Source organism: Pseudopodoces humilis, chromosome 7, assembly GCF_049639895.1.
Source record: "Pseudopodoces humilis isolate 2021_Gansu_Grassland_sample_001 chromosome 7, ASM4963989v1, whole genome shotgun sequence".
In the NCBI taxonomy this organism is placed as follows: domain Eukaryota; kingdom Metazoa; phylum Chordata; class Aves; order Passeriformes; family Paridae; genus Pseudopodoces; species Pseudopodoces humilis.
In genome coordinates this window covers 54,204,909-54,219,876 of record NC_142206.1, presented here as the reverse complement: position 1 = coordinate 54,219,876, position 14,968 = coordinate 54,204,909, and positions in this window count along the sequence as shown.

Here is a 14,968-nt window from a genome sequence, read left to right as displayed (position 1 = left end):
CCACCCACCTTACCTTAGATTGTAATGACTCTGATCTCATTGTTGGAAGCCCAAAAGGATAAATCACAGATGTCTTGCAGGTTGTGGCTTCAGTTTTTCACTGCATTTAGGGGATGAAACAGATTTATGAATACTTCAGCAACGCAGATTAAAAGCTGGAATTCACTGGCAGTAAGTGCTGGTCTGTTGTATAAGACTGTAATGATCATCGGTATTGATTAGGGAGCTGCACAGCATCTGTATTCTTTCCCATAGGTTTTAGCAAAAATGTACAGTATATCTCTATAAATATACTACAATATCTTTCTCATGGTATTAATAATACATTAGATTCTGAGAATGAACATTTACTGTACTTTACTAGGTAAGTGAATGCAAATTTTAAGTTTCTCAGTTTGAGAGCAGGGATCATTGACTCCTGGAAGAAATAACATATGGTTTATAACAGTAAAGCATACCACTGTTGGTTGATATTAGGAGGAATTTTCAACCCCTTTAAACTATATGCTAGAGAAGCTGCTTCAAATCTCTCACCCTATTTAAAGAGAAACTAGTGTCTGACTTTTTATCTGGCATCTTCACACACAATGTCAATCAAAAAGTCCACCAGTGAGAAAAGCTTGTTCCTACCCTTGTAGTGCTTTTGTATACCCATTATTTCCTCTAATGTAGTCAAAACATTCTACACAGTCTCCAAAATCTCAGATTCAAGTAAACACCCCTTCAGAAATAAGTTTCCTCATCAATAATTTAAGTTGTCACCCAGTCAAAGAATCCAGCAAAGTCAATGAAAAGTGACAGTGAGGGCCTTCAGGACCAGACCTCAATGAGAGGGACAGACTGCCTGGTGGGGTGGGAACATCAGTCCCTCCCAGTGCAGCAGTAGATGTTTCAAGGTCTGCAAGAATGAGGCAGTGGAATGGCTCTATCTTTTCTCTATTTACCTCAGCACCACTTCAGCAAACACAAGCAGCAGTGACTGCAGTCCTGTCACACTGTCCCAGCACCAGATCTATGTATTTACCTGTAACTTGTGCTTCCACCTCTGCCTGGGTCTTGCTGGCCTCTCAGTCCTAGCCTTAGAGTGTAGACATTTATGGTGGCTCTTAGACTGGTAAAGAAAATTACCTTGCAGCTGAGAATGTTTTCAAATGCTTTTGACCAGAAAGAGATCCCTCAGGAAGAAGTTGTGTTTGCTTTGAAGTGGATTATTTAGCACCATAATTCTTTTCCTTCAACATCTCTGAACAAGAAAAGGGTAGGCACTAGGGTGCAATATGCTGAACATATCTGAAAAGTCTTCTCACGTTCAGAGAGAAAAAGTTCAGCATCACAGTCCTAAATGATTAAATGGTATTCTTCCCAAGTGGAAATGTGAGATTTTAACTCCCCAAGAGATGGAAGCCCCAATCCCAGTAAAAGGGGAAGGAAGTAGAGTGAGAAGATTCGTGACTGTTAATAGTGCTTGTGTGGACAATCATTCAGCTTTCATTGCTAGAGCTGAATCAACCTCATGAAGCCATCTTTTGCTGCTAAATCAATGTAACCTTTTCATGTTATTGTCACCTTCAATGTCTTTGTGACATTTACATAGTGGCTATACCCCATACACATTTTCTGTCTGGTATTCTCCACAGTGTCACTCAGGGTGTGGCAGGGCGGTGAGGTGAGCAGCCACATGCCCACCCATGGTATTGGGGTGATGAAACAGTCTGGCTGTGTTTCATATAGCATTGAAATCCTGATGCTGATGCTCCTGCTGACAGGGGGAAAAACAGCTCTGGGCTTGGACTCTAGTTCTGAAAATTCTTGTCAGAGATGCAGAGAACAGGGCTGGTAAAACTCACCCAGTGAATCCCTCTGCCTCAAGGCAGGGATAATTACATCTCAGTCATTCCTGATACTATTTGTCTCATTTACCCTTAAAGACATCCAGTGCTGGAGACTACACAATCTTGTCAGACAATCTGTTGTGTGCCTCACAGTCCTTGCCACTGAAAACATTATATTATCTACTAGACGTTTCACAGGGGATGGTTTCTTCCAGTCTTTATCTTTCATTCAGGACATGGGTCAGGGTTGAGAAGTTCATCCCAAAATGTTCATTCCCAAATATTCAGTGTGCTCTGCATGCTGTTCTGCTGCACCTTGGAGAAGCTGAACATGTGCTGTTCCTTCTGTGAACTCTCACCCACATCACAGGAAGAGTAACAGCACACTCTGCTTGCAGAGCCTCTGGTCTCTTCCAAACATTGCACAAAGGAGCCTTGAATAACTAGAAGAATTATCAGGCTGGGATTACTTCCACAGTGTCCCTTGCTAAGCATGGCAAACCAGGCTCCTCTGCACTCCTCTATGACTGGCACCAGATCCCTTTTCCTCAGGACAGCTGTTCCACCTCGCCATGAGGCTGCAGTTGCTCCTCTGTTTTCTTCCTGGGCTGCACAAACCTTTTCTGCCAAGAGTATGTCTTTGACCTCACATAGTTCTGCAGTTCTCCCATGTGAAGCTACCTGACAGGTGTGCTGACTGTGTTTAAGGTTTCAGCTGGAGGAAAGTTGTGGTGTTGAATGGCACCTCTAATTCTCCCCTGAACTAAGGTTTGGGGTCATGAATGGAGAGGTAAGCCATGCTGGGACATGTGGGCACAACTGAGGGGAATGGGGAGGATGACATGCTAAGAGCAAGTCCCTTGCTCAAGCATGCAAAATGCAGCAAGCCATGCACAAACATTAATTATATCTGCTGTTGTGGGCAGTTTAGCCTCTTTATCCTCAGCATGGTGAGGAACACCAGTTTTTCTTGCTGTAAGACATTGTTCCACATTTGTAAGTCAGTGACTGTTTGACCCTTCAGTTGTCAGAAGACAGGAAAATAGCCTTGGAAGCTTGACAAGACATAAATACCTCCCTCTTTGTCCAGAATTGCTAGGATTATACGCAGGCTTGCGCAGGAAGGATTATCACATGAATGGGTCTGAATTTTGCTGGCTCCATGTGCAATTCTGTCATTTCTCTTCCTGGAATAGTACTGAAATTCTTACAAAAGTGTCAGCACTTTAGAGGTCATAATAAGCAACTGAAAGGTAAAATTCATTTAAAGCCTGTTTCAAAATGCCATGGATGTCATATGACTCAAAAAATCCTCTTCTATTTTCATTTCCCAGCCAAGGGGAGGGGGTATTAAATTATGTAAATCAATCACAAATTGCTTAACCTTTCCAAGAGTGCACTGTAACTGGGGAGGGCAAAATAAGTCCATTATCAGCAACAGAGCAGCAAACCCTTTTGGGGAGTTCCAGTTGATTCTGCTTACCCCCTCCAGTGCTGCTGTGGAAATTGCTGCTTGTGAACTGTGTCTCTCTCAGTTCAGCTCTTCTCATCCCAGAGCTAGAGCTGCACAAAACATCCAAAGTGCTTCAAAGACAGCAGTGTGGAAAGAACCATATTCCCAGCATTCTGTCACTGCATTTGCACTGCTATTATTAGTAATAACTGATGACAGCCAATAAAATCAAGTACATGTGCAAACGGTAATAGAGGAAAATAAAACTAAATAATGCCTTAGCAGGCCCTGATTACCCTGATCTTGGCTTGCTGTCACACTGGTCTGTCCTCACAGGGGAAAAGACATGAAGTTCTACAATGTCTTCAGCAGGAAAGCTATGCATGAAGGGGTTTTCATAGGTAATTATTTACAAATTCCCTGCAACCATGCTGCCTCTGTTGTTTTTATTAACCTAATAAAATACATTATCTGGAGAAAACTTGGTGCATATAGCAGTTAAATTTATATGTGTTATTCTAGTACGACAAATATTTTGTTATAGTTTGCTAGCAATTATTCAGAATAACACAAACAGCTTGGTATGATTGTAGCCTTGTGAATTGACATTTGAAATATTTATAAGTACAGCCATCCTGCCATATGGGCCCTCTTTGGAGTTATCAGTCACCGCATCCTGCTGCTCCTGCAACTTCACATTCTAATGCTGCCTGCCTCTGCAGCTCCAAGGGGCAGAGCCCTGGGCAGCACGACATTCCCCATCCTTCAGCCACAGCTGTCAGCCCTGACAAAGGGGATGAAGGCTCCTGGAGCAGATCACTTGCTGAGGTGTTCTGCAAACACCTGCTTCGTGCTCGCCGTTCCACGCCACGTGCTTGGTACAGCGTGATGGATCCCTCGGAAAGTGAGGTTTAAATGCAGAAACACCCATCACTGATTGTTCACTTTTGAATGGTGTTATTATACATTGAGGAAACAGAGGGCATCTCTCCTTGGCCTACTGATTTATGGGGTCTCTTCTCATCATGTAAAATGCATGTGACGGCCCTGTTAGCAAAAGCAGGACATGTCACGTCTTTTTCCCCTAAAATTAGTCTTTCCTCTCTCACATCCAGTGGCTTATGAACAAATAGCTGGTATTTACCCTTTTGACAGAGACTCACATCTGTGCAAAACTCTTACTGCTCTCAGTGAAATTCCACTCAAAGGAATGATTACAGGGTATGTTCTGAGCACAACCAGGCACTAAAACATGTGTGCTGCATTCTTTCTTTGACCAATTAGTCATATGTACAAAATCTTCTGCATCAAAGAATGAGGAAATTCCTCCTGGTTAATTCTTTAAAGTCTTTGTTTCAGTCCTGGGAATTTCAATCAAGTGCAAGGATTATTGAAAACTCGGGAGGGGGAAAGCAAAAAAAATCCAAAACCAGAATAAACAAACAAACAAACAAAATATCCAATAAACAAACAAGAAAAAAAAAATTAAAACCAAACAAACAAATTTAAAAAAAAACAACAAAAGAGGGAAGAGCAAAGAGGAAAGAATGAAAAAAAAGCATTTTCTTTTATTTTCTGCACATGAAGACTCTTGCTGTTTTAAAACCTTGTTAACTTAGCTGAGAGTGATTTTGGTGACTGGTACATTTTTTGTGTGTGTAGAAAAACAAATCCCAGAGGATTCCCAGGCTTGGTGTATCTACAAAAGAGATAAAATGGATAGGAAAATAAATTTTTTGCTAGCTCTGGGGAATTGCTGAAGCCAAATCAGGTGAACAGCTCAGAGAATTTCTCCTCTGAGTGCAAAGGACTTTACAAAGCAACTGGCAACTTCATGTCCCCCTTGCCTGCCTGGTGTTCAAAGAAGCCCAGGAGAACAAGGATCAAGGTGAAAGAGAGACAACTTTCCAAATGAGAGAGTGAAAGTAGATGCAAAATGCTTCTTTGTTTGGTAGCAAATACTCCTCAAGGTGAGAGGCATAATGAAAGCTTGATCAAAATGTTTTCAGCCAGAGGGAGCAGACCCACCAGGAGCCAGATCTCCTGTCCTCTTTGCTCCTACTTTGCTGGTCACCTCACACTCAGTATTCAAAACTGTCTCAGTGAAAAGCCTCCAAAAGTTGTCCAAGAAGGGTCCCATTTTACCACAAAGGGCAGGAATATTTGCTTTTCAGAATTCATCTTGAGACAAATAATTCAGAAAAGCTTCTGTTGTTATCTGTGGTTTTGGCCTTTGCCCATATTGAATTAGATGCTTTTACAATTTCTCCACCTCTAATTAAATACATGCTGAACTGAAGGCAGTGAAAGAAAGCAGAGAGAATCTTGTCTTCAGGGAAACACTCCAGTCTCTCTGGGTAAGCTACAAATCGGAAAGGCCCTGAGCATGTCTCCTGAAATAGAGGAGACAAATGAGAAATATGGGCTTTGTTCAGAATAAAAAGCAGATGAGGCTCAAAGGCACTAAGGCACAAAAGGATTAGGACACAGCACAGACTTTCATTTGTCATGTGCAGCTCAGCTGGGACCCAAACAACACCTTCAATGCCTCCTGCTCTTCGTCTTAAAGGAAAATCCAGAGACTCCCTCCAATTCATACATAAAATGATGTTGACAGAGAGCCATGTTTGGAGACATAGTGGCTTTTTGTTCAAGATAATTAATCCCCTTGTACAGGCTGGATGTCACCAGAGAAAGGATAAATTGGGCTGCAGTGCATCTTCTGTCCAGGCAAAAGTATCCACTACTTGGACGGGATTCTGGAGGAATGAGGATAGATGGGAGGATGTGACAGGGAGCACAGGTAAAATGGTGTTGGGTCTGGCTGAGTTTCATCTGTAAATGGCTCTGCCATGCTGCTGGAAGTCAGAGAGGCTTGCTTGAGTTGAGAACCCCTTTAAAAACTCCCCCTTGCTTTCCCAGATGAGTGCACATCATCCAGCCAGCAGGACCAGGGCTCTGCAAACACCAGGGAAACTTCTAGGTCGCTCAGACCCTACGACTGCTCATTCTACCCAGCTCCTGGACAATAAAGACTTCTGGTACTCATTTCACTGACCAGCCAGAGTGTTCTGTTCTGGTTATACACCAGACTGCACAAAGCATCTTAGTAAAGGAGCATCCCAGGAGGTAATTTTTATAGAAGTAAATCAATCAACAATCTCTAGAAAGATTTTAACCTGGTATAGACCAGCCTTTGCCCTGATGTCAAAAAAGCAATTTCTTCCATTTTGATTTGCTGTGAATTGATCCCCTAGTCAGTTATATTTTCATATCATACAACATGCATAGGAGTTTACAAAGCCTATATTTATTAATTGCTCCCAAGACCATTTAGACAGAAATGTCTTGATTTTCACCTTTGCACCTCTCTGCTACAAGACAGGAGCACTCCCAAAGAAGCAGGTGAAATTTCAGTGGTGTAAAAGTGGTGGAAGCCAAAGAAGAATTGAGAATCAAGAAGTCTCATTGATCATTGCTCACAGTGATCTTTCAGCTACCCTTATCAAATATTAACAATAATGACTTATTTATATAGCACCAACAGAGAGCTAGCTGCAAGAGGATAGGCGTAAGTCCCAGAGAACTAACAAACTAAATAATAAATACATATCAATCTAGAATAATAAATAATAAATCCCATATTCCAGAGTTACTTCATTTTTTTTTTCTTCAGAGCTGTTTGCCCTCACTTTCTCTGATCAGCAGGAGGGCTTGGTTAAAAAGATCAGATTAGAAATTAATCTCTTTGATGTTTACAAAGGCAATAGGGCTTTCACACCTTTCTAGGTGCCATCCAGCTGCAGGTAAAGAATTCTGCAGCTTGTGGAAGTGCTAATTAAAGCCTGTAATAACATGATTCACCTTCAACCTTGCTCTGAAATACCCAGTATTTTTTTGCCAGAAGGAGTATTGTATCTCCAGGGCACTACTTTTGAGGAGCTCTCTTGTTTCAGGGATCTGCAATGTAGCAACCATACGGGCTAGAAAGGGAGGAAGCCAAGTTGTTTAAATCAATCCTTGTCATAGATCCCACTCTTTATTGATATCCTGAAGGTGAAAGGTTAATGCTTTATTCAGGAAACCACTCATCCTCCAAAATACTATTATTGTTTATCTTGCTGAAATCTATTTTTATATTTCCCAAGACATTTTTATTTAATTTCTGTTCCAGGTTGTCTTTACTGTTTTCATAGTATCACTGTACAGACTTAATCCTTTTCCAATCTGATACTGCAAGTTGTGATGGAAAATTCCAAGTGTCTGGTATTTTTTTGAAATAGAAAGATTAGCAGAAAGAAAAATTATTAACTTGAGGCTACTTGTTTTATCCCAACATGAGTTATCAGGGGCTCCAATCAAGCACTGGAGCTGGAAGTAACAGATCAACTAGAGTAAACATTTGTCCCCAGGAATAATATGTCTTGTCACTTTAGCAGCTTGGAACATGTTCTCATTTATCCAGCCATTTTCTTGCCAGAGCAATTATAAATGGCCAGTTTGAAACAAGATCTGTTTCCATTGATTTTATTCTCAACTTTTTTTATTTTAAGTCTTCTGGTTAATAAAAGAGCAAGGAAGTGAAAGGTACATAAATCTGCAGCATACACAAATAACATTTCATGTGGACAACTTGGCCTGTGAAATTCAATGTGAAGGAACTTCAGGTGAAATATTGACTACCTAGACTGTAAATAACTACTAACATGCATGATAATGCCAGTAACTGGATGTGTTGCTTCAGAACAGGATGGTGTCTGTGATGAGATCCAGAAATAATTGTCATGTTCTCCTTTTCTCAGCATTTAGGATCTTCCTCACCTCAGGGCTGGCTACTGGAAATAGTTAATAAATTCCTGGTCTGATGCAGGTAGGCAAATACTGCATACCTACATGCATTAACCTGGAATTAAAATAATATAGTGAAAGGAATCAGAGAACTTGAAGAATATGCTTTCTTTGTTAGAATTGACATAAATCACGTGCTGTTATGACCATACAAAATACCAAGGTCCAACTATAACCACCGAGAAGTTATGGAGAGACTTTCTTTGTATAACCATTTTTATAACACTGTCAAAGGTGAAAAAAATGGCTTCATTTTTCAATGCCTACTGATCTCCCTTGTATTAAAGTGGAGTTTGCAAATGTCATTCTAATCAACTGGGAAAGCTCTTCCTAAACAGAACTGTTCATTTAACATGACAAAGTTCCCTGCATCCTGAGTGGTATTTCTTCCCCATGGTTTGGGCTGAACCCAGCACCTACTGCTTGACCTTGTCTGTCAGCTCTGTCATCCCATCAGGACAGCCAAGAGTGCCTTCACCACAATGAGGTACATTTCCACATTCAGTCCCAGAGATCTGCCAGACCTCCTGGGAAAGCCTGAGCACCCTCCAATGCATTTTGCCTGGACAGAACAGTCTGGGAAAATCTTTCTCAGAGGTGCTGCTGCTGGCTCTTTCCCTCTGGGAATCACAAGCTCGGTAGTTCTTGGAGACTTCTGATGAGTGGAGAGGGATTAAGCACTTTGCTCTGTAACATTCCAGGCAGCAGTGTCTGGCTCAGAAATAGAAGCTGCTATTTAGATCTTCCCTTTAGAAAATGAACCTTTTGTATTTTTATAGGATGCTCAGAATTGGACAAATTCTTGTCAATTTCAGTAAAGCAAAAAATTTATGACTGCTGATAAGTCTCTTGACTTAGTCTCCAAGACATGGGGTAGAGGCAGAAACTCACAGCTCAGACCTCTTTTCATTTAGCACTTTCTTCTTCCTTAATCTGCCCACTCATGTTCTTCCCTCTTCCCCTTGCTGGGAAAGCCATCCTCTGCATGCAGAGATGCCACTACTCACCTTCCTGTACACTGTAAATCCTCACAAAGCAGCCTGCAATATATTAGCTTTCCAACAGTCACAGCAGGCAAGGATATCTTCAGTTTGGGTGAAAAACTGTGGAAAGGAAGGAAAATAAATCAAATCTTATTATCAAACAAAATTTTATTTGCCAAAGGACAAAATTTTGCCTTCAGGTCACTGGCCCTGAACTGAAGATTTATGAAGGGCAAGAATAAATTATATGATCTTTGAACCACATCCAGTTGGCCCCCAGGGTCCTGAAGGTGAGGGCCATTTTCTGTCCCTCCAAGTTTTCCATTGGATGGCTTTGCTGACAGGCTTAAGCATCCCATGGAAGCGAAGCAGGCAATGGTTCCTTGGACAACAACTGGCAAGTGCAGTCTTGTATGACTTCCACTGCTGAGAGCTGGCCATTAGTTCTCCTTCCTGCAGTGTTAGCAATTAAACTTTGCCATTCTTATTTGCATCTTCCCAGTGGTTCTCAGACACTTCCCACTGGGGACAATTCTGTTATGTGAGGCAGATCTCTGCAGCTGTGACTGCAAACCTGGGACATGACCCCCATCCAAGGCAGACCTGGGAAAAACAGCTGTTAAAATGAGAGATATTTTCCATACTGGCAAGCTGCAAATCCTCTTGCTGCTCCTTCTTGCTCCCAGAGGTTGTCCCCTCTATTTCTCAGTTCAACCAAAGCTCTTGCACCTCTTCCTCCTGCTCATCCTCACATCTGGATGTGTGCACATGTGGCTCCAGGTGCCTTCCCAGAGAGCTGAGTGTCAATAAAGCCAGATTTAGCATATGCTGCTGGTCACTCTCCTGGCAGAAACGGCCCTGCCAAAACCCATAAAGTCCTGTAAAAGAGGGTAGAAATTTTACCTTTCTTGAGGCTCGATTCTAGAGAGCTTGTTCCTTTTGATTCTCATTTAGTAAAGCTTCATGCCTGCATCACTGATCATTATTAGACACAAGCTTTGCTCTCTGTCTGCAGTGAGGCTTTAGCGTCCAAAACACTTGTAGCATAGACAAGGAGGCAGAGATCCTGAGCTTTGGGACTTTCTCATTTGAGACTTTCCTTATAAAAAGTCACACTTTCCACTTCCTCCCTCCATCCACACCATTGATTTCACTGATGAAATAATTCTCATTTATTCCTAAACCTCTCACTTGCATCACAACCTCTCAGCATTCCTTTTGGAGAAAGTAGAACATTTTCATTTCCAAACGGTAGCTCCAAATGCTGGTTTCCAAATGTTGGATTATTTCAAGAAGGCAAACATGTGCACACATTTTCTCATTAGAGAACTAAAAAGGTAACGATCAGCTCCTAAATGCCACGCACAGTTGCTATTCCAATTCAAGCACAGCATGTAATACAAGCGGCTGTGGTAGGCTATAACATTATAAATGACACCCCATTGGTGATGGAGACAAATCAGATTATGTGTGAGTAGGTTATTGATTGTGCTTAGATTTCTTAATCTCTTAAATCAATGAAAGAATAGTAAATAACAGAGACAATGTGTGCTTGGACAGCAAAGCATCTTTTAATACTTAGGTTTTAATGAGCATTTTTTAATACTCAGTAACATCCTAACTGGAAAGATGCTTAGCCAGCACAAAGTATAGGTTGCTATTTATTACTAAGATGCCTAGATTTCCTCTCTGTTTATACCAGACATCAATTCTGATTTACCTCTTGTTGAGTTAATGAAAACATGTTATGCAGTTTTATTAAAGAAAATAAAGTCTTCAATTGACTGCCTCTGAAACAGTACAACAAATTCTGAGGAGATTAGCATAAGGATTAAACATACAGATTTTGTTGCAGGAGTTGTTTTCATGAATACATTCTTAATTGATTGTAGCAAAACAAATACGCACTTTGGTAATGCATGCTGAGTCTCCAATTCAGCATTATTTTAATTAAGTCTTTTGAATGATGAATTTCAGTACAGCAGATGTTCTTGAGTATTCAGGTATATAAATACAACCAGTGTCAGCATCTGATAAGCCTACAATTTGAGAGTTTAAGCACAGATGAAACTCGGCCAATTGTCAAGAGCTGAAAATGGAAGGAATTTGCTAAACCACTACTTGCACCTGTTTTGAATTATGATGTTGTTTCCTCCACACTAACCTCAGGGGAAAGAAGGAAAGAGTCTTGTGTTCAGTGCCAGAACATGGGGAAAGAGATGTGTTCACTCCCCACTTGCAGTTTCTCATTAACCAACTGTCCCAGCTGATCTCTGGGAAGAGGGAATTCCAGTATATTTTAAGTACTGAGTTATTTTATTCAGCAGATCTCTCTGCATAGCCACAAGCATTCAGTTACAAAATTTAAGGTGAATAAAAATTGCCAAACCCTGTGATGAAGTGATTTTCAGTTTAAAATTATGTCTCTTCACAAATAAATATATCTTCTGTATGCTAAGCAGTTATTTGTCTTTCAAATAAATTCTGCTTTGACAGGGAGTGCAAAATGAATTTAAAAATGTTTGATGTCACTTTGAGCTTTGAATGAGACAATAAACATTATTGGTCATCAAAGTTTTTGGGTGTGTTCTCATTAAATTTTAATATAGGCTTTTAATCAGTGGATACATTTCTGTTCATGGAGTTTGTGAGCCTTAGCTCCAGGCTGTTCAGGGTTATCACCCTTTTGCTGCAGGAAATATGTTGATAAATGGACTTGGCTTTCTTTGGTAACTTGACATTTTTATTGCTCTCTGTCTTTAAAGACATATGGGCAGAAAAACTCTCCCTGTTTGGAGCATGCCCAGGCTTCCATGGAAAAGCAGCAGAGTCTCTCAGCTGTACATGAGAGACTGAGGAAATGCAAGGGTGAAAAAGGAAACTCAAAAGATGCAAAATTCTCCTAGGGAATAATATCTGCTTTCAGAGAGCACTTCTTTATCCAGAGAACTTTTGGGCACGGCACTATGACTTACAAGTAAAGATGATTTCAAGTCACCAGCCAATGCAGACATCTGTGGGGCAGAAATAATGTCCAGAGTCAAATAACGATCTGAAAGCATATGAGAGGGAACATCAGGGAGGATGCGGCATCGGAGTCATTGCAGCAAGGCAAGATGTCAGACTGGAGTTGTGATTGGAGTTTAGGCTGAACTGGATGTAATTGTTCATTTTACTGGATGTAATTGTTCAGTGTGTTTGGTCTGGCACCTAAAGTGTGACACTAGAAGCTTCCCTAGCTAGGCCAAAGGTCATGAGGAAGAAAATCACCTCAGCTGTCACCAGCACTGCCACATTCAACACCTTGCAGTGCCCAGACAAATTTCTGTGAGCCAAACATTGCCCATGAGATATCACAAAGACCTGGTGTGAATTCTGGATACTGAGCCTATTACCTGCCCTTCTGCCCCATTCTCTGTCCCCTTCAGTATCAGAGCCCCAGGCTTATATTTAGGGAAACCTGATGGTGTGTTTGAGCAAAAGGAACAGCTCTTCACACAGGTACTTTTTCATGATCCAAAATCCACATTGGCAAGAATGTGGATTGAGGATTGAGACAAATTACTTGGTGCAACTTGGTGAGAGTTTCCCAGCCTGGGCTCACATCTGGCTCAGCCCAAGACAGGGAAACCGTGGTTGTCTTTTCCAAAGTCATGAACCCAAACCAACCCTACAGCCCCCTCAGATTCACAGATTAATGCACACCTTCAGTATTTCACTAGAAACACTTCAATGCCTTGTTTCACATGTATGCTCTCCTTCAGGATGGATGTCAGTACAAGTTCTGTGTGTGTCTGAAAATCTTCCTTTTCAATATTCAATATTCACTTTCACACCTTTCTCTCTCCTTTTGTCCTTTTCATTCTCATCCTGAGCTTTGCTGCCTCTGGAAGCCAAAGACACCCATCCATCACAGCTTGTTTGACATGAAGGCAATTCGCAATCTCTCAGCTCCTGGCACATGGACAAATATGTTGGAGTAATACTTAACATTTAAATAATGATTCACCATTGAATATTATGAGAAATTGGCTGACAATTTCAAGGTAATGCCCTTCCAAAGATATACAGCATTAATTCTTTACTACCATATAACTGTTTATTCACTTGGAGAATCTTAAATAAAGTTTACACTTTGCAATTAATTTGGTGAAATTCTGAGTTAAATTACTAGCTATAAAAATATTAAACATATTACAACTGTCTGTACATGGCCTTCTAAATGAAAGGGAAGTTTAATTATTTTAGAAGAGAAATATAAACAGTGTCAAGATATAGCCACTGCTCAATTTAATGTAACTTCTGCCTAATTTTACAAATCATTATTTATACAGTTAACATGCATAAAAAATTAATAAATGACCTCCATAAGATCGCTTTTGGTATAGTTAGCAGTGTAGGCAATTATTACAGTAATGTTGCAAAAAATTCCCACAAGGGAAATTTGTAGTTGCTTCCCAAACACAAAAATCATGTAAAGAGGAAGAGAAAGTGAAGAAAGAAGGTATAAAAATGAACTTCATTGAGCAAAGCTTAGCCATTAAGTCAATTTTGCATCTCTCCTCCAAAGAGTGGGGAGAGAACTTGAAGGCAAGGCTGTGAGACAGTGTGGGACTTGCAAGCAGAGGTGAAGCTTTCTGCCACCTTCCTGCCAGCACAGAGAGCAGCTCCAGGATGGAACGAGGGCAGGAACCTGCTCCCAGCCCCACTGCTGCACTTACAGTGGTGAAACCTCCTGGGCACTGAGAGTTCTGGCCAAAACCCAGCCCAAGCATTAGTACTTCAAAGTGTCTTGTAATGGGTGGTGGCATGGGAAGAAGCACCAGAGACCATCAGATTTTCTTTCTGCCTGTGATGTTTCCATCAGGAGCCATCTATCATCCCCAGAGAAGCGCAGGCAGTGCACAGGAAGGACTGGGACACAGGTACAGAAACTATTGCTCTCTATTACCATGTTCCAGTGGTTTCAGTGTGGTCCATGGGCTGTTCCTAAGGGTAAAAGAAAGATAATTCAGGCTACTGGTAGCAGACTTGCACATATTCTGGATATCGTTTCCTTTTACTTCAGGGATCAAGAAATTGAGCATGTAAAGGTAAAAAAAAAAAAAAAAAAAGGCTTTATTAGAGAAATAAGTTTTGCAAGAAGGCTTCAAAGGCACTTGCCTGTGTCCAGAGGCTGTATGAGAGGGACTGTAAAGGTTTCACCAGGCCACTGATAGAGGCAGATACATCCAAACAGTATGGAGATAAGCTGAGCCCGCCTGAAGTTAGTGGGAGATCCAGCAAGAACACATCCCTCAGGCTTTGTTCTGAAATGCACACTAGATTTTCAAATAGAGTGAATTTTCAGTGTTTATTCCACTTAAAACCTTGGCCTCTGCTGCCAGAGTGATATCTTCTCTTTCTTTCTTCATACTGACTTTTACACCTCCCCACCTTGCTGATTTACACCTGGAAGTGTGAGCTTTGATACTGGGAGGCACCCACTGCACAGCAATTACTTAATTCCTGTCCAGAAAAAAGGGAAGAAGGCAGGCAGGACTGAATGCAGATAACATTTCTAATGTTTCATGCAGCAGCAGACTCAAGTAATCTCATCCCATCCTTATTCCCAAAAAGAAATAAAGAAAAAGAAGGGGATAAACCTATTGTACCTCCTTCTGAAGCATGATGTAAAATAAAAATTATCAGGAAAGGGTATTGAGCTACCACAGGGGCTGCTTCAATACCACAGTGCTTCAAAGATGCTTGTTTGTCAGAGCCCTAGGTGGTACTTCTCTGTGTTTGCAGGATGAACCTCAGCCAATAAAACAACTGTGCAGCACTCTTTTTCCTCTTTATTAAAAGGCTCC